Consider the following 19780-nt stretch of genomic DNA (forward strand, 5'->3'; position numbering starts at 1 on the left):
GATGATGCCACGATGACTGAGTAGCGCCCAGTCATGGCTCTGGTGGCCAGAGGATGACTGCCAAGGTCATCAGGGTCACCAGGGCAGCAAAGTCAGCAGGCTGCCTCCAATGGGCATTGTCAGCGAGGGGGGACACCAAGGTGCAGCACCCGCAGACGTAAGTTCAAGGCACCTTGAGCACAATAGGGGCGTGTCATGGGTGATATTTATCGAGCTAATTATTTTGACTCTTGTGTTAGGGATGGGATGTTGTTTGCTCTTTGTTCATGTGAAGTAACATAAACATTTATTTGACTTAAATGGGCTGAGTTGGCTGGATGGTATGGATAGGTATGAATAGGTGCAAAGGCTTATAAAAGTATGGAGTTGTGTGGTGCTGACATACTGGGTTGGGTTCTCACTTGTTGAATGTTAGCAAAGGAGACAGAAGAAGGTTCACTGGATCAAAGCATCCCTGGTGTCCCTGCCTCTATGAAGGTTCCTGTTCTCTGCCTCAAGATCCCCACTTTGTGCCTCCCCAGGCTCTTCCTCTGAGCCTTCATTTGAGTTGTCCTCCATGGCTGTGCAGCTGTCTCGATTTCCTCAGCCTCCTGTGGATCCCGCCTTGCCAAAGCCAGGTGGTACAGGACACAGCATGCAACGACTATGAGGGAGAGATGCTCTGGAGGATACTGCAATGCTCCCCCTGACTGACCCAGGCATCTGAAGCACATCTTCAGCAGCTTGATAATCTGCCCTTGGGGAGACATGACTCCTGTTGTATCTCTCCTCGACCTCAGTTCTTGGATGACGGAGTGGGGTCATCAAGGGATAGCCCTTGTCACCCAGGAGCCACACATCCACTCGTGCAGGCAACACGAACAGCCTTGGTACCTGTGATTGCTGCAAGACATAAGCAACATGTGAGCTCCCAGGGTAATGGGCACACACTTGGAGAATCTGTGCCCTATGGTCACAGACAATCTGAACATTCATTGACAGGAGCCCCTTTCTGTTTATGAAAGCTCCCAGCTCACCTACAGGTGCCTTGATGGCCACCTGAGTGCAATCTATTACACCCTGGACACAGGGAAACCCAGCCATCGCAGTGAAGCCTCATGCTCTCTCCGCCTGGCTCACCTCGCCTGTCCGGGAGTGGATGAACGTGCGGACATGTCTAAAGATAGCATTAGTCACGAGCTTGACGCAGCTGTGTGTAGCTGATTGAGAAACACTGCATAGATTCCCTGCTGAGCCTTGAAAAGAGCCAGAGGCATAGAAGTTGAGGGCCACTGTGACCTTCAAAGTTACCGGCATGGGGTTTCCGCCCATGCAGTTGGAGGTGATTTCCGGACCTATCATGTGACGTGTTGCTGTCACTGTGTCCCTGGAGAGGCAGAATCTCCTGCGGCACTGGACCTCGAACATCTGGAGGTAGTCGGAGCGCTGCCTGAACACTCTAGACACTGGATAGTGGCGTTTTTGGTGTGCTCTCCTGCCTTGTCTCCCTGCTGGCCCTGCACCAACTGAGCCCGTGCCTCTCCTCTTAAAGTTCTGTCCCTGGGATGCTGCCCACACTCACCTGGCCTTCTCTCCCTCCTGCCCCCTCTCTTCCTCTTCAGAGGAGGTTCCACCAGTGGAATACACTATCCCCATTAGATGGGATGCAGAGGAGCAGTGCCTTGAAAATGAGGGAGCGCTGGGCTGCAATAATCAGAGGAACCTTCCAGGGAGGATGAGGAACTGAGATGTTGAAAGGCAGGCTTGACAATCAAACGAGATGCCAAGAAATTCTGGGATAACTCTGTACTCACATGGCAAAGGACTAGTGATGACAGAGAAAGTGCTGCTGCTCGGGCATTTTATTCTGCTCATAGATGAGGAAATAATTAAAACATGAATTCCGCCCACCTCTTTTGCCTGTTCAATAAGCTACAAATCGCATGGGACAATGTAAAATCGCGGACAATGGGCTTTTTAATTACCTCAATTGACCCTTTAAATGTCGGCGGGCATTGCTCCAACTCCCGGGCACATCCACCGACCTCAATTTTGCACGTGTGCAGAATGACGTCGGGACACACACCCGACGTGTTTTCGTGCAATTTTACATGCATTCAGGTTGGGCGCATGCTCAACCTCACTCAGTATGCAAGATTCAGGCCATAGTCTTAGCCAGAAATAGAGCAATGGGAGGGAGCACCCACCTGACCAAGAATATGTTGACCCTGAGCATGTTTTGAAGTTAATAATGTTTCAATAATGTTGGGGGGCTCTTTCAGAGCCCATCCGATACTCTGAAATCTTCATGGATTACTGGAAATCATTGGGTGGATACAAGATTTTACGATATATGTACATTAGGTATACATAAGGTATATAAATTAAAAAATCTCAAAGCTACAGCTTTTCTGTAATTCTGTAATTTCTGTAATAATGGGGAACCATTTATGATTGGGACCTTTCCCACTGTTGTGTGGAAAAGAGCATGCTGCTGCTAGACTTAAAGGACTGAAGCAACTAAAGAGGCAAGCGTCATAACTTACAAGCACATAGAACGTAGAGCTCTGAATTCCTGATTTCTCTGATGTACCTATACATGATGTTGATGGAGGCAATAAGACAGTGAGGGAGTTGGAGAACTTTGGGAGAGCCGGACACAGGATTTCTTATCAATTGCCCGACAAGAATGCAAGGATGTGGCTGCTCAGTTGTTGTGTCTTTTTGCCTTTTTGCTACAGATATATTCTGGGTTTCTGTGTTCCACAGGGTACTTGTAGTTGGTTTGTCAGTTAAATACGAAAGAAGCTGCCATATGAACGAACGTGTCACACGTGCCAACACATTTCTCAGGGTTTGCCTGAAAGGTCATCGTATATCTGCTGAAAGATCATTGAAAGCACAATTTACACTGCGATGGTGAAATTGATCTATTTCAGTAGCATGAAACAGGCTCATGGTGAATTAGGGGCTTGTTGTACACCACAGTCAATTTTCTTCTACATTAGTCAGGCATGTTTAAAACAGTCTACCGAGTCAATTTGACCCTGATTTACCCAAATGACTACTTTCAGCCCCCGTATATCCAGAGCTTTTCCCAATTCACCACCAGATTTATTGCAACCGGTAGGGAGAACTCAAGGAAATTCCTACCGGTAGTATGTTTGTGGTAGAATTCTATAATGTGGCTCCTTCCCTCAAACCAACTGCCTAGAGTCAACTGCATAGAAATCATCACATTGGTATCAACTTAGCTTAGTACAAGGTTTCTGTGAGAGCTGCTGGTACTTAACTCCTTAAGTGCATTGACTGGATTAAGGAAGGCAATACCACACTAAAACTATTGGGGATTAAAACCTTCATTCTTGTTGCAATGTTCTATGTACAATACAAGATGTTTAATGACTTTAACAGCTCAGCTTTTCATGAATTCCATATACCAAATACCCATCATACTTATAATGACCTCCCCCCTTATACCTTCTTAAATTACTGTTAAAGCATCCAATCAACATCCTTTATGCATGAGGGTGTATTTAGCACCATGAACAGCCTACTTGAATATATTCTGCAGCATTTTACAGTTTACCACTGTATTTAAACATTATTAAACATTAAATGCTCAATATAGTTTTCCATGTGTTGACCTACTCACATCTTTGCATGCACTCAGATCAAATTAATTATTCCACCGATAGGTGCCACATGATGCATGAATGTGTAATCACTCCAATATTAGGTTGCATGTATCATCATGCTTCTCTCTTTGTCTTCTGCTCCGTTTCTCACTTTTAGCAACCGTCCATCTCAACGTTTTTTTGTATTTTAAGCTTAATAGGTGTCAGTGCTCTTCTGAACTTTCTCTTTTGCTTTGTCTAGTCTTCAAAAATACAATCCTAATTGACCTTCTGACATACACCCTCACTGTGTTGAAATCAAGGCTAATCCTGCACTCTCGTACTCTAATCATTTTTTCTCAGGACTTCAAGTCTGTGGGTACACAGATTTCCCTCCAGGCTTTCAAAAGCCAAGTTCGCTGTTACATATTTATGAATTCATGACTTCCCTCATCACTTGTCCTTGTTTTCAACCCTAATGGTGGTCTGTACTCAACTCTTGCTTTCTCAAGTTAAACAAACACCATCCCAACTCCTTGTTGCACAGGCCTGCATTAACCCTCAGAACCTCGTCGCAAAACAATTCCAACAAGTATAGGATGATGCAAAACTCATTTTTCAAAATAATTTTCACAAAAGCAGTGCAATTAAAAGAAAAAATGTATAAATGCAATAAGTTGCAGCAACAAGGGCTAGGGCCACCTACAGGACTCATAACAATAACACTCGTGTGACATGTTTTCAGTGTTGTCTGTGCGATTAGCATAATGAAGTAGAATTTCTAATTTTTGACTGCAACTTCTGGCAGGTCAACATATGGAAAACTATATTGAGCATTTAATGTTTCAATACAGTGGTAAACTGTAAAATGCTGCAGAATATATTCAAGTAGGCTGTTGAGGGGGTGGCAATGGCACTAGTTATATTAAAATTGATCCCTGGAGCTGGAGCTATCAACGAATGTACATCCTCCTGTCATGCAACATCTGCAAGAATCTATTCGACTCTAATCCACATGTTTCCTAACTGGGGTCCCTGAAGATGCCCATGAGACAACCCAGCGGGTCTGTGAGGTTATCTTGCTGACCACCTTTTAGGTTTCTGCACTTCCCTGTATTCCCTGGCTCACAATATTAACATTTTCTCCAATGAAAACACTTTTTTCTTGTTTTGCATTATTTTTCAGCTGTTTGGTTTGGGAGATAGCTGAGAATGTGTCATGGGACAAGGTTGTTTGGATGGTGGGATTTCCCACCCCACCACCTGAAGAGTCAGTGGGGAATGGATACCTCTGATATCAGCCTCTATTTAAGGCTCCAGTTAACCCTCAATTGAGTGGAAGTCCACCTCAGAGAGCTGCCAACCAACCAGATTGCACAGTGTGAGTGGCAGTCATGGGCAGGACTAGGACTACAAGCAGTCCCCAGACTCTAAATCCTGGAGTCCAGACCCAGGTAATTGCAGGGGACTTGTGGGGGGGTGGGGGGGGGGAGGTTTGGCCAGGAGGTGGGTGTGGGGCGTGCGGTGGGGGTGGTGTCTCACAGCAGGGAGGGAAGGAGAGACCTGACAGGCTGGGGGCAGGGGATGGAGGGGTGAGGGAAGAAAAGGGTGGGGTTCTTGACAGTTCTTTTGACAGATCTCATGATAGTTCTCTTGACAGCTACCTTGACAGTTCTTTTGACTATTGTCTTGATAGCTATCTTGACAGATATCTTGATAGTTCTCTTGACAGTTCAGATGAACTTGACAATTCCAATGAGCTTATGCATTTTTTTAAGCATTTACGTGCACTTATAACAATCCCAAGCACAGCTTACCTCCCCCATAGGGCACCTTATCTCTCCCTGGGACCACATCAAAAAGGGTAACCTATCTATTTAAAAGCGTACCCTACCTCTCCATAATGGTACCATACCTCTTCAAAAGGGTAAACCTACCTCTCCAAAAGGGTATCCTACCTTTCCAAGTGGGTACCCTACCTCTCCAAAGAGCTTAGGCAGCTTAAGACCTTCTCCTGCCTGCTCTAGACTGCTTGTGTCGTGTCTTAAGACATACCACTAGCCAAAATGAGATCCGACAGTGGAAGCTGCATTTAAACATGTGCAGCTGCATATGTGTACATTAGAACTCACACCTATTCCTTCCCCCACCTGCTGCAAAATTGGCAGAGTCTGCACTCAGATCCAGGTCTCCACTGCCACTTTCCCAGAGAAGGAGAGCCTCTCCTTCTGCTCAAAAACTCTGGCCTCTGTTTCTCTCCACAGATGCCTGATCTGCTGAATTTTTCCAGCATTTCTTGTTTATATTTCAGATTTCCAGCATCCTCAGTATTTTGCTTTTGCATTAGTGAAACGTAATTCTTTTTAATCCATATTCAGAGTTCTCAGCCAAATAGCAGATTCATTGTTTCTACTTTTTCTATAGAAATGATGAACAGTTCACTGTTTATCGAAACTGTCTGTCTGATTTCTTCCATTCTACACGTTCCTTTTTAAGTTGTGAACTGTGCTGGAACACAGGGTTGAAGAAATGCATAAAACCAGAAAATATTTTTATACTTTGCTGCACACCCCACCCTCATTATCAGGTTTTCAGTTATTTCTGTTATCCACTCCACCCTCTATTACACTCCTCCCTTAATATAAGGCTGTCACTTTTAACCTCATACACAATATACTCCAACTTTATTATGAAGCTCTTAATTTTATTAATCTTTCAGTTACACTATGTACTGTATGTTTTCAATCAGTTACCCCCACCAAACGGAGGTATAGTGTCAATGATCGGAAATATGGGCAGAAATTGTTTACCATAGATTACCACCTATTTAGCTCCTCACTTAATTTTTCGGTTGGGTTTATAAGCAGTACCAAAAGTTTCCATTATTTTCCTAGTTGCAATGCTTAAAAGAGATTCCAATATGTCACTTAGACATTTATGCAATTTCCCAGAGTTTGCAATGGAAAAGCATTTTGAATCAATAACCCTCACGTATAAAACACTTGCCTGTGGTTGCTAGTTGTTCTTTATGCAGATGTGCATTTAAAGAGACATATCAGAGGATTATTGAATTTTGAGTCTGATTTTACAGATTTATTTTGTAGGCTTTTGTTCTGTTTTTCTTTGCCAGCATTTATTGCTCAGCAAGCTTTGTGCCAAAGGTTTTGGCACTATAAGCGTTTTTGTGTGTAAACTTTCCAATATTAGTGCAATGGATTGCTTCAGCAAATCCCCTTTACCTATGTTTTTTGGAGGAAGGGAAGGAGCAACTGAAAGTGCACCAGGTGCAAATTCTGGCCATCCAGTGGTATCTGTATTCATAGACAGAGGGACATTTACCTGGATTTGTCACAGACCTCTTGCTCTCCTGCCCATTTAAGACAGAGATGAGGAGGAATTTCTTCTCTCAGAAGATTGTTAATCTGTGGAACTCTTTACCACAGAGGGCTGGAGAGGCTGGGTCATTATATATGTTCAAGGCTGAGATAGACAGATGTTTAATCAGTAAGGGAATCAAGGGTTATGGGGAAAAGATAGGAAAGTGGAGTTGAGGATTAGCAGAACAGCCATGATCTCATTGAATGGTGCAGCAGACTCGATGGTCCAAATGGACTACTTCTGCTCCTATGTCTTATGGTCTTATGGTCTCTGCCTACAGCTGCCCTGAATTATCAGGGGGGCAATGACATAGCAGTGCCATCTGCTGCAAGGGCATCTGCAGTTAGCATGCACAAAACATTGGACACTGCCAGTGGCAGTCTGCTGTGCCTTCAAATCCTTTACCTCCACCTCCTTAATGAACATTTGGGAAAGGTTCTCTTGATTAGAAAACAGGACTACGCACCTCATAATTACCTCATCCAGCACTGCCTTTAACAACTAACTAGTCTCAGGTTTTACTATTGTGCTTTTGAAACCCTTGACCAAAGATTCAGTCTCCCGCCTCTACATTTATTGTGTCAACCATTGAGTGTTACCAACCATGATTATTGCCCAAACAAAGAAAGAACTTGCATTCATATAGCATATGAAATGCCCTCTGAACTTCCTGAAGCACCCAATAGCCAAAGAATTACTTTGCAGAGCAGTCACTGCTGTTCTGATGGTAAAGGCAGCAACTCGTTTTCACAGAGTAAGGTCCCACAAATAGTGAGCCAATGAATAACCAAACCATTTGTTTTTGGTGATGCACTTGAGGGATAAATATTAAACAGGACTATTCTTCACATCTTTTAATAGTGGCAGAAGGTCATTCCTAGCCACCTGCGAGGACAGAATGGTTTAACGTCTTAGCCAAAAGACACCCTCAAAAGTGCACTGAAGTGTCAGCCTAGATTATGTGCACATGTTTTGAAGTTAGGCTTGAATTCCAAACCTTTTGACTCAGAAACAAGAATAGTACCACTAAACTAAGGAAAGGAAAGAAAAAATCGTGAATGCTAGTTGATCGACATACGAAAGAGTAAAAGCAGATTAATATCTTGAGTGTGAAGCTTAATCAAAATTTCTCTAACATTGATCCATTTTTGCCTTTCAGGTACTGATTGAACTGCTCTGTTTAATTTCACAGCAATGGATTAGGTGACTAACTGTGAAAGGTGGGATGAGTTGGATGATGACTAAAAGCAAAAGTGAAACACACACAGAGGTCAGGGGTTTTAATTAGATTCACATCATAACTTTTCACTTCAATTCAACAATATTATTCTGGTTGCTTTTTAGCATTGTATTCCGCACAGTGCAGTTTTCCTCCCAATTTGATGGTTTTAACCCTTACAATAACTCCCTCCAAAAATTAGTGTAAAAACATTTCTAGCTTCAAAAAATAGAGAAAATGGTGAGACATTTGAAAATAGATGTAGCTCCAAAATACATTGTTCTTTTTTTAACAATCTAACCATTGGTTTAAAAATCACGATCCTTCATTTACAGTTGGTTTGGAACACGGACAAAGCATTTTCACAAAGCTGGGTGGTTTGATTTGTAGTGTTCCAAAAATAGAATGACCAGGATCGATCAATTGATTACTTACTAATGATGCATTTGAACAACAGTTAGCTCTGTTAAATGAATAGCCTGTTTACCACAAATACTACTTACTTATCAGGTGTTTCTCCTCAGTGCGGGGCTTGTTAGTGTGGGTTCCTTTATCTAACATTGCTATATTCTCTATATATTTATCTATCATTGCTATTTTCTCTATATATAAAATTGAATTGTCCCAACTCGGAAAAGGAAATCTTTTCTGCAAATGTGAGACGTTTCACACTTGAAACCTCACTAAACACACTTCCTATCTTAACACTGGACAGTTATTTAACAATAAATAAATTCACTCACCACACAGGTGAGAACATTGACAGTAAGTTTCAATACGGTTTATCAAAGGTAACTATCATGCAATCAGGTATCTGGTTGAAATTAATCCAATTTTCTGGTTGACTGATGCATTTTACATGTGATAACAATGCAAAGTGTAACAAATGATATGGAAGCATGGGAAGGTAAAGGTTAACAATTGAGCTAAATGATAAAAAATATTTTTTTTACTATCAAACAATTTGTTAATTGCGAAGATTTAGGGCTGGATTTTTATGGAGTCAGGGGGCGACTCTGGAGGCCTTTTGTGGCTGGGATCTGGATGTGGAAGCCATGCCTCCATTTCCAGCAGATCCCAGTTTTGCCAGTAAGAGGAAGGAGGCAGGGAGTGAATCACACAGCTGGGAAACCTAAATGCAGCAGAGTCATTTGAAATAATTGCTGAGTTCGATCAGACCCCATTTTCACTGTTCTAGGGCCTTAACCCATGGTGTGGGAGCCACAATGTTATGGGGGAGGTTAAACGCTCATGAATGGCAATTAAGGTCTGTTCAAATGTCATGATCTGAAATGAATAAAATCTCCAGCCCATTAAATTTTTTTTTAAAAGGCTGCAACTTTCAGTTAGAGTAAAAAAGCGGACATCTGTTGCTGAAGTGCATTGATTGGCAGACCATCTGATGTAGCTTTTAAAAAATCATTAGTAGTCACCTGCCCCTGCAGTTTTAATAGACCTTATTGTTGACATTTTCCAAGTTTATTACAGCTGAGACAATTATGAATGCTTGGCTGAATTTCAAAAGACACAAAGCTGATTATCTGTGAGGGGGTGTGAGTTCAAATTTTGATTTACTGTTTTAAAAAGTGATCAAAATTAGCTATCTTTGATGTGGTTAGTGAATAGAAGTTTGTTTGATTTTTAAAACAGGTTGACCACAAGGGGATTTAAATTTTTTGAGCATGTTTCATGAACAAGAACTTTTTCTGTATCAAGTGTGCATGAGGGAGAGCTCTCTTAGATTGCTAGAAGTTTAATATTTTTCATACCCACATGACTCCTGAGGCCTGCCCATAGTGGATCCTGAATGAGTGGCTATGGAGGGGTTATGAGAGATATGGGGGACATGGATGTAGCATGGAAGTATGGGTGAATGTGGGTATGGGGGAATTGAGGTGGCATGAGGATTTGGGTGCATAGAGATGGCATGGCAGGTATAGGGGCTCATGGGTGTGGTGGGAGGCAGGGTCTGAGGACTAGAGGGCCTAACAGCCATTTATACAACTGGGCCAATGTCTCAGAGAACCAAGACAGGCCTTCTAACCAGCCCACCTGAGCACTCTGTGGATGCCTCAGAACTGCCTCCTTTGGCAGTGGGCCCCATTCCACCCCAACCCCACCTCCCTGGAAGGAAGTATCATGGGCAGGGACCCTTTTAATGGAGAAGGGTCTGCCAAGCCAGGAAATGTGCCAACTCGAGCTTCCCACCTCAATGGGAAAAATATTCTTCAATATAAATCCCTGCTGTTCGCTTCACATGACAAGTGTGTGCATGACCTAGAAAATGGAAATAAACTGCATTTCCCAAAATTGGAGTCACAATATTGTGGAAAGTCAAAGTATATTCACAAAGATCCTAAGAAGCTCACAGTATCTTTAAAAAATATGCGTATGGCTAGACCACATTGATAAAAAATAATCCACAATGATGAACATTTGCCAACGGAGTCTAAACAGTCTGGTAATTCTGAAATACCATGATAGTTTTACAATCATTACAAACAGTTGAAAAGAACTGTACATAATGTCTGCCTTCATGAGTGTGTTGATATAATTTCATAAGACCCTTTGTAAACATTCCTCAGCTGAACTTGGACTACATCAGTTATTTTATTTCTTTCCAGCATCTGAAGCAGCTTTTTCAAGGACTATAAGGAGCAATTTTACAAATATTCATCAGCCAAAAGGGAATAATGCAAATTGGACTCTTCCATTATTTATTATTTTCTCCCTCGTAAAACTAATGGGCAGGAAACTTCAAGGACCATGTCCTGACTTACAATTTTAGAGGACGAGCACCTTCAGTTCTTGCTGGATCTTCATGCTGGAGAGAGAGAAATGCAAGTTTTCCATTAAAAAAAACTTGTCTAACATATAAGTTGAATATGTCTGGTTCAGATTGAGTGGTGTCCAACATTCACCTGGAAGTGGAGTAACACCAAGTCATCTTGGAGGCCCATTCCTGGAGGCTAATTCACCATAAACCTCCCACCTACAAGTTGAACAACCCACCCACTGACCAAGAACAGCAATGATTCCAACTGACCAAGATCCCTAGTACATTGGGCATACAACCTGCCCTCATCCCCAGATTTAACTAATCCCCAGACATCAAAACAAAACAAGTAGCCTCTTGAACTACAGCTCAAGCAGTCATATCAGTCATTTATTAATGCATTTAGTTCTGTCGAAGGGTCATGAGGACTCGAAACATCAACTCTTTTCTTCTCTGCCGATGCTGCCAGACCTGCTGAGTTTTTCCAGGTAATTCTGTTTTTGTTATCAATGCATCCCTCCTGCAAACACTAAATGAACAAAATGTACAATGGATTTATAACGTATACATCTCCATACAGCACTAATTTGTTAATCATATAGTGTCCCCTTTTATCGGAAGTTACTGTATGCCTCCATAAAGCAACAACTATCTCAGAAGAGAACAATGAGGGAGGGTGGAGAGAATTGAAGGGTAAACTTGCTAATTAAGGGAAGAACTCAGTGTACATTGATACAAATGTAACTGTGGAAAGGTCTATTACTGGATCCTCCACAGGATCTTCTCTAAGCTGTGATAAATGTGGGAGGGTTTGCAACAGTGACCTAAAAACATGTAATCGATCACACACTATTCCTTGCCCTTTGCAAATGTTTACTTAAGCAGGCATTTGGGAATATTCCTGGCCGTGTGAAATCTCGTAACACCTGCATGTTAACAAGGTCACATTATGCAATTGTGTTGGATACAATTGGTAGAGTAAGTTGACTTCCTAATCTAGCCTTTTTCTACTAGTTTAGAGCCAGTAACACCACTCCAGACTTTGCAGGATGTTGTCCATTCAGAACTCTTCAACCTCTAAGAAAGGCCTCTTGGTGTAGTTTCTGAAGCTACCATCCAATATTCCTGTCATTATAGAGTTTCACACAATAAGCATCTGCTGTGAAATAAGTCATTCAAACATCACCCACTCAAAATGCCTGCCATGCCTCCTGATTCACTTGTCCTGCTCAACCTTAGTGCCCCTCTCCCTTTCCCCCTGAAGGATAGCTCCGGACCTGTCAATTCTCAATGCATGATGTCCTGAAACCATATAGAGCTAATTTATATTCACTATGTTTGTATCTGGAAATACCATATAATGTGTCAAGTACCAGGTATCATGACTCAAGAAAGCACTCAAATATTGCTGAATTCAATCAATTTAATAACACCTAATACTTAGCAAAGTTATTTGGACTATTTCAGCATAACTGATCTATTTACTTGACTTATGTTTACCTTTACAAGTTTAAATCTTATTAGAATTGCAAACTCCCCAAACAACTGCCTCCCACCAGCAACCACCCCCCACCCCACGCACCACCCCATTATAGCTGGTTGGCGTTTTATAACACAGGATTATAGCCAGGTGAAAAAAAGTTGTCATTGGAAGGTTAGGATGAGGAAGCCCATTTAGCCCGTCCATCTCAGCCAGCCATTTAGATAACCCCGTTTTATTCCTCCTGTGTTGAAAGCCACTGGGTGAACAATTGAAATGAGAGGTCATGTTATGCCATGTATACAAAGTAAGTAGGTATAATTTGGGCAGAGAGACTGATTGGATAAATAATTCAAGGAAAACAAAGATCTATTTAACAAGAATCGAAAGCTTCTGTTATCCCATCAACCAAAATGCATGTCATGGAGATAAAAGAGACATTTTGAGATTTTCAGTTTCTATTCATTTAATAGAAGATTTTGATTATCATGAACTTAATTAATTGCAAGTGGCCTTATTCTTTGAGTACAGGTGGTGCAGTATAGATATACAATTTACAATCAGCTTTGCAGCAATAAAAGTTTCTGTATTTCGATTTTTGTATTTATTTATTAGCTTACAGAGCTTTATCTTGCAGAATGCAGCAGTTTTCAGTTTCTCAGACGTGTCCGATCTGTTATCACTTGTGATACACGGCAGCTGTACTCATTTACTGGAAAGGGGCTAAACGCGCAAGCACTGGTTCCTTTCTCACAGTTGTGCCGTACTCCAACAGCGTGTAGCACGTCATCAGTGCTTTTCACTCCGGAAACTGGCCCTTGCTGCCTTGTCACGAAACTGGGCCAACCAATATCAGGTGACCCGAATCGAAGATAGCTGAGAGAAAAAAAAACAGCTCTGAATCGAGCTGCTGCACTGCAAAAACGAGCTGCTTCCTTTCCAGCCTGCAAAAACGATCGAGCCTGCTTTTTAACCACATCCTTGACCGCAGGACTGAAGGCTTGCACGCACCTGGAGGCCCCAGTATACAATAAACAAACTTCTCACAGCAAAACCTGTCTTTGTTGTACCAACCCACAATATCTGTTGAACTATTTAAATATATAAATAAAACTACCTTAGTTGCTTGACATGAGTGAGCTAATTTCAACCTTGTGTTATAAATGGCTTGCCGTTATAATTATCAACGTGACCAACATTTTTTGATACAAATGGACTCACCGCTGCAGTGGTCTATTTTAAGTTCAGATCATGGGAAGCTACCACCATTGTGGTCAAGTACAAGAAGAAGATACAGTTGGTTTTAGGACTATCTGTTGTCTACCAATGCCTGCTAAAGAAGTTTGCTCTGTTTAAGCAATTAACCCTTTTGATAACACAGCCCTTTACAAAACTCTGCAGTGCGTCATTGAAACTCAGGCCATGTGTACAGCACACACAGAAATTGCACTGAATCTGACTAGAGGCTAGTTAGTGTACTTTAAGACATTCACTTTAAATTGGATGAGCCATGAACAGCTCAGCTGGCTGAAAATGAACAGTTTTTCTCAGATGTGGGTTGTATGTAAAACGCTACAGTGCTAAATAATATTGAGAAAAGTTTATTGAAATACAGGCCCCTTTTCTCTGGGGTGTAACGAATCACATAACTAGAGTCCACATACTTCTTCCATACGACGGAGAGGCATTAAATGCTCGTCTTGCAAGAAACGCCCAGATCTCAAGAATGAATCTAAAACCTACAGAATTTCTTGACAATATGTTCACGGTGCTCTTTTTTCATTTTTATGCAATAATTGATGTTTACACTGTGACATCCATGGGAGAGGTCCTAAACTAAGATACAATTTAAGATCCAAATGGAATGTTTTTAGAAGTTTAAAGGAAAAATAGAAAAATTAACTTTGGTAATTATTGCTTGATGGTAGAATTAAATATCATTATACTATAGAGTGCCCTAAACTATGAAGATGAGATGCAGTGATTGTTAACATAAGAATTTCATTGAAAAGCAGCTGGGGGAATAGAAGATGTAGTGGTCACAGTGTTTGTCACATGGGAGTATATGGACACCATAACCCTGCAAACACTGTTTGCAACACTAATGGTCAAAAGTTAAACACTTTTTTAAAATATTCCTCTGCCATTTCAATGGGTTAACCTATTTAAAATAATTAAATTAATATCTGCAATAAAATAGTAGACCTAGGAATGTTTATGAATGCAATTAGTGTTCATCCAGTAATATGGCCAACTGCAATTCCTAATCCCATAATTTGCCTCTCATCATCCAATTGATTTATTGTGGGACAAGATGATATCACGTGGTCATTATGTATGCACATATAATTATTCTTTCTTGTTGGTCCTAAATTAAATATTACTATCTGGTAAACTCTGTTAAATAGCAAATAAAAATGTGAGGACTATATTCTAGGAAATTCTTGCTGCAACACACAGTTAACATAGGTTTTGGGACAGGATAGGTGGAATTTTACCAGCGCTGTGATGATGGGTTTGAAGGCGGCGGGATAGTGGGGTCAGTATGATGGTGGGGTAACTGTCAGAGCGATGCCCCAACGTTTTCTTGACACCGGTCAGTTTCGCTGGGGTCATGAGGCAGCGGGATGAGAAGCATGGTGGTGGACAGGCCAGTGAGGCTGGTAAGTAGCCAGTAGAGAGGGATTTTGCAGAGTTTTAAAAATTTTCCCATGGAGTGCATGGGTCCGGCTGCACAAAAAAGTGAGAGCTCAGTGGCAGGTGAGTATTGGCTGTATGTATCAGCTACTAAGTTGCATTGTCAACCATATGTCTCAGGTGCTGATAAGCAAAGGTTTGTGCATTTGGAGGGATTGCAGAATGTGAGACCACAGCAGAGGGCAGTTAGTGGAAGAGTGTCTCCGGGTCCATGGCAATGAGTACAGGCAGCAGGGTTGAGAGGCATTGAGCTGTGAAGGCCCCAACTCTCAATGGATGCTCATCACTGAAAGTTTGACTCCTCCAGTGAGGAGGAGAAAGGGAGAGAGCAAAGCATTCAGCTACATGCAGTGAGTCTGCAGCAGCCAGAGGAGTACCAGTGTCAAGAGGATGCAATGAGACGCAGGTCAGGAGGGACAGTTATGCAGGTTAATGTTCACAAAAGGCACTATCCAGCTGAAAGGATTTACCAACAGAGGCTCAGCTTCTTTGAGATGTCAGAACGCCAGTGTCTCCAAACACTGCAATAGTGAATACAGTAGTCACTGACCTAGGCCAGGATTTCCCTGCCCCATCGTAGCAGGAGCTGCCGCGGGGGATGCAGGAGGCCAGCCAGGAGTCCATTGACTTTTGGTGGGACCGGACAATCTCGGCGAGGGCGGGGCTGGAAAATCCTGCCCCTAGGCAGTGTGATGGAGGCGGAGTTGAGGCCAGTGGAGTGTCATGACCACCCACTGCCTGAGGTGGGGAAGATGACTGTCATGATAATTGTGGTAGTGGACTCCAGTATTAGATACTAAGCGGTACTCTGTACTAGATGGGGGTCACCTGACCTGGGGTTTGAAGGTCAGATTGCACATGTTAGAACCTGTCTAGATAGAACTCTGTTTGCTGCAGATATGTGTTTATGCTAAGAAAATGTGTTATCAATAAAGGTAACTCAGCCACAATGTCGACAGCCTGTGCATATCATTGAAACAAAAAACAAAACGGTGACCGTGGTGCTCAACCTTTTCACTTCAGGCTCATTCCAGGATTCGTCTGGAGAGCTTTGTGGGATCTCTAAGTCAGTGGCGTTCAAGCAGGTGATGGAAACCATGTCCCAGGGAGCAGGGCAATACATCAGGTATCACACTGATCCGATCTGTCATGCTAAGAAAGCAATAGAATTTGGGGCCATCACTGGATTCTTACAGTTTCAGGGGGTAATCAACTGATCACATGTGGCCATCAAGGCTCCCGCAGAGCAATGAGGACTTTGTGAACAGGAAGGGTTTCCTGTTACTGAATGTACAGCTAGTGTGCAACCACTGCAAATGGATCTGGCAGGTTTGCGTGCCATTCCCAAGAAGCTGCCATGACTGTTACATCCTGAGGCGATCCCAGGTGCCTCAGCTCTTCAGGCCACCCAAAAGCCTTTTGTGGGTGGATACTGAGTGACAAGGGGTACGCACTAAAGACAAGCTGTTTATACCTGTGCTGAGCCGCAGCATGGAGCCAGAAGATACCTACAATTACTGCTGTGACTACCAGGGCCACGAATGAAATGAGATGCAGATACCTAGATAGATCTGGAGGAGCGCTGTAAGGTGCCCCATCAAAGGTCATGCGTGTTGTGGTGGTATAGGGTACTCTGTACAACCTGCCACTTCTGAAGGGAGTTGCAGTGAAGAATAATAACTACATTCAGCACACCAACTCCTCCCAGGAGGAAGAGCTGGAGGTGCTTTGAGACCAAGGGCCAATGGAAATGCACCCAAGGGTCCAATGTCAACGGACATTGACCTACGTGCCAGGGAGACGTGTGACCCACTCATAAGCCCATTCTTGTCCAGAAAGACTGTTAGACATCCTTGAAAATGATTCAGTCTTCTCCCTGAGCTGGTCTTGGTGACCTTTTCTTACACTCACTCATCATCAATACATCATTCCAAAGGCTACATTCACCATTACCCTCATTCTGGGCACACCTTTTCATGTCGTCTGTCTCATGAGCTCAATATCTGTAATGGCTCACTGGTGCAGAAGTGGACGGATGAACCATCATAGGATGCATTAAGAACTTTCAATTTGCAAAAAGATATAACACTTTAACATTCAGCAAAAAAAAATCATCCAGTGAGACCACAGGTGCTACTAGATGGATTTATGCAAACACTTCTGGATGCTCTCCTGGTGCCTGCATTTGATCTGGAAACAGGCTGCAGCTCTAGCTCATGTGGTGGCTCTGCCAGGCTGCCTTGAAGTGCCTGAGCGGAGCCCAGGAGGGGCCTGGCACATTCAAGGCCACCTGCACTTGTACAAGGGCTGCCTCCGTTATCAGGACTGCATTTTTTTCACTGGCAAAGGGGCCAAGGATCCAAGATAAACATAAGGAGAGCCTTGGGGAGAGCTCCTGTAGGCGTCCCTCAAGCCTTTCAAAGCCCAGCTATTCTTTCTGGTATACTTGGAGCATTTCAACACCTGGCAATGTTTCCAAGTATCTCAATGCTACCTTGCCTACACACCACTCACACTGCTCAGGGTTGAGGCCATGCTATGGAGGTAGGTTCACTCCTTCTGCATCCACTCAGTGATCTGCCACTTGTGGCTCACCATGAGGATCGCCACCCTCTCACTGGTGAATGGCTATAGCTGTCATTGCCTCTGTTACCTGCTCTTGTGTGTCTGTGCTGGGCATATCAACATGTGTCACCCTTTCTAAACATGAGTCAATGCCCACTGACATGACAGTATCTGTGCTGGCATGCTGGACTAATGTAACATTGTCTCCTCAAATGGCACGATCCTCCTCTGAGGTCCCATGTTGTCTGGAGCCAGCATTGGTCCTTCAACTGCTACTGGACCTGCAGGAGAAACATGAATGATCTTAAAGAATTGTGCTTTCAACCAACTCCTGCTTTTTTATCCTTGATCTGAAGCTGCCTGTTTTCACCAAGGCCCATAGAGGTGCTATAGCTAATACTTGCCAGAAGGTTTGATGCCCACTTGCATTGTGTTACTTATTCTTTAGAGGCTCCACACCCGCCTTGTCCTCAGTGACAGGCTGTCCTATTGCAACCCATCCTATTTCCATCACCTCTTCCGTTGGTGTCATCACAACTAGCAATACAACCTCCCATTCTCCTCTGAGCCCTAGCGCTGTGAGTGTGCTTCTCCTGCAAACATACACATACAGTGTCACTCTTGTCTCGTTGCCCAACTGTGTCACCTTGTATGTCCACCATTAGGCCACTTGGGAGCTCCGCTGCAAGCAGCCATTCACTGTTACCAATGCAATGATCACCCCTGACTGATACCTTCCTTGTGAGGCAACTGTGCATTTCAACATGAGTGCTCATCCTGTTCATGCCTTCTTCATCTGGCTTGCCGGTCTCCTCCACCACCCAAGGGGAACATCACCTCTTTCTATTCCCTCACTACCTGCAGAAACATTTCCAGGAGGCATCACTGAACCGTGGAGCCGTGATTTCTCTGACTCCAACCATTCCTGCAAAGCCTCCTTTGTTTTGTACTTGTTCCAATGTCCTCTATATGTGTGGGCTGGTCCTTAAATATGGCCTCTTTTTTTGACATGCCACATCTTCCTCCCACACTACACTCATTATCAGCTGGCTCCCTCATCTATCAGACATTAATTGGACACAGATGCAAAGATCACCCAGGAAGTCCTGCCATGCACTTGCAAATTCAGAGAATCACATTATTTTAATGGAACAGAAGGAGGCCATTTGGCCCATCGTGTCTGCACCGGCTCTCCAAATAAACATTATGACCTAGTGCCATTGCCCTGCCTTTTCCCAGTACCCCTGCACATTGTTTCTATTCAAATAATCATCTAATGCTCTCTTGAATGGCCTTGATAGAAACTGCCTCCACCACATTTCCAGACAGTGCATTCCAGGCACGAAACACTCGTTGTGTGAAAAAGTTTTTTCTCAGGTCACATTTGCACAACTTCACCAGCCTCAGGATTTCCTCTTATTTTGCAGACTCCAGCCAAAAAACTCTGTTGTGAGGTTGGGATATTCCACTAAAATGCTATTAGTTGCATTTTAAATATTGCAAAGGCTTTATAGTATTGCCAGTAATCATTGCATAGCCATATTGTTAACTCAGCTTAATACACAGCTGTAAATTCTTGCAAGCCATTGAACAAATAAAAGTGTACATTAGCAGACTCAACGTGGTTACCCAGAGTGCTATTAAAAATTTTGTTTAAAAATACAACCTTGAACCTGACAGTATGTCAGAGCACAAAGTATAGGCATGCAGGTATACACTTATTGCTGAACTTGTGAGCAAAGTTATTTTAACGCCTCTTTCCTGCTTGTTTACTCCTTCCTTTCCTGAAGATGCTGAGGTTAAATTCAACAAGTTTCAGAGCCATCCAGCAGTCCAATCAAGCGGTCTTTATGTGAGAGCCTTGATGGTTAAGGGGTAAATTTCTGACAGGAAAACTCAACTTCTACAAAAACAAAATGTGAATGCTGTAAATCTGAAATAAAAACATAAAGTGTTGGAAATACTCAGCAGGTTAGACAGCATCTGGCCAGGGGAGGGGGTGGGGCGGGGGGCGCACGGGGGCACGAGTGGGGGAAGAGGGGGGAGGGGGCGGGGGTCTCACCTTCTGG

The 19780-nt window shown here is 43.0% G+C and overlaps 1 long non-coding RNA gene across 1 annotated transcript in view; it reads right to left on the bottom strand.

Annotated features, from left to right (window-relative positions):
* Positions 1-13873, bottom strand: part of LOC121291893 — an 82394-nt gene extending 68521 nt beyond the window's left edge. The window contains exons 1-2 of the long non-coding RNA XR_005946109.1: positions 13671-13873; positions 10974-11017 (exon numbers count right to left, since the gene is read on the bottom strand). This is a non-coding gene — a long non-coding RNA (uncharacterized LOC121291893). The remainder of the gene's footprint in view (positions 1-10973; positions 11018-13670) is intronic.
* Positions 13874-19780: the final 5907 nt, after the last annotated feature.

The sequence above is a fragment of the Carcharodon carcharias genome, chromosome 19, assembly GCF_017639515.1.
Source record: "Carcharodon carcharias isolate sCarCar2 chromosome 19, sCarCar2.pri, whole genome shotgun sequence".
Taxonomy (NCBI): domain Eukaryota; kingdom Metazoa; phylum Chordata; class Chondrichthyes; order Lamniformes; family Lamnidae; genus Carcharodon; species Carcharodon carcharias.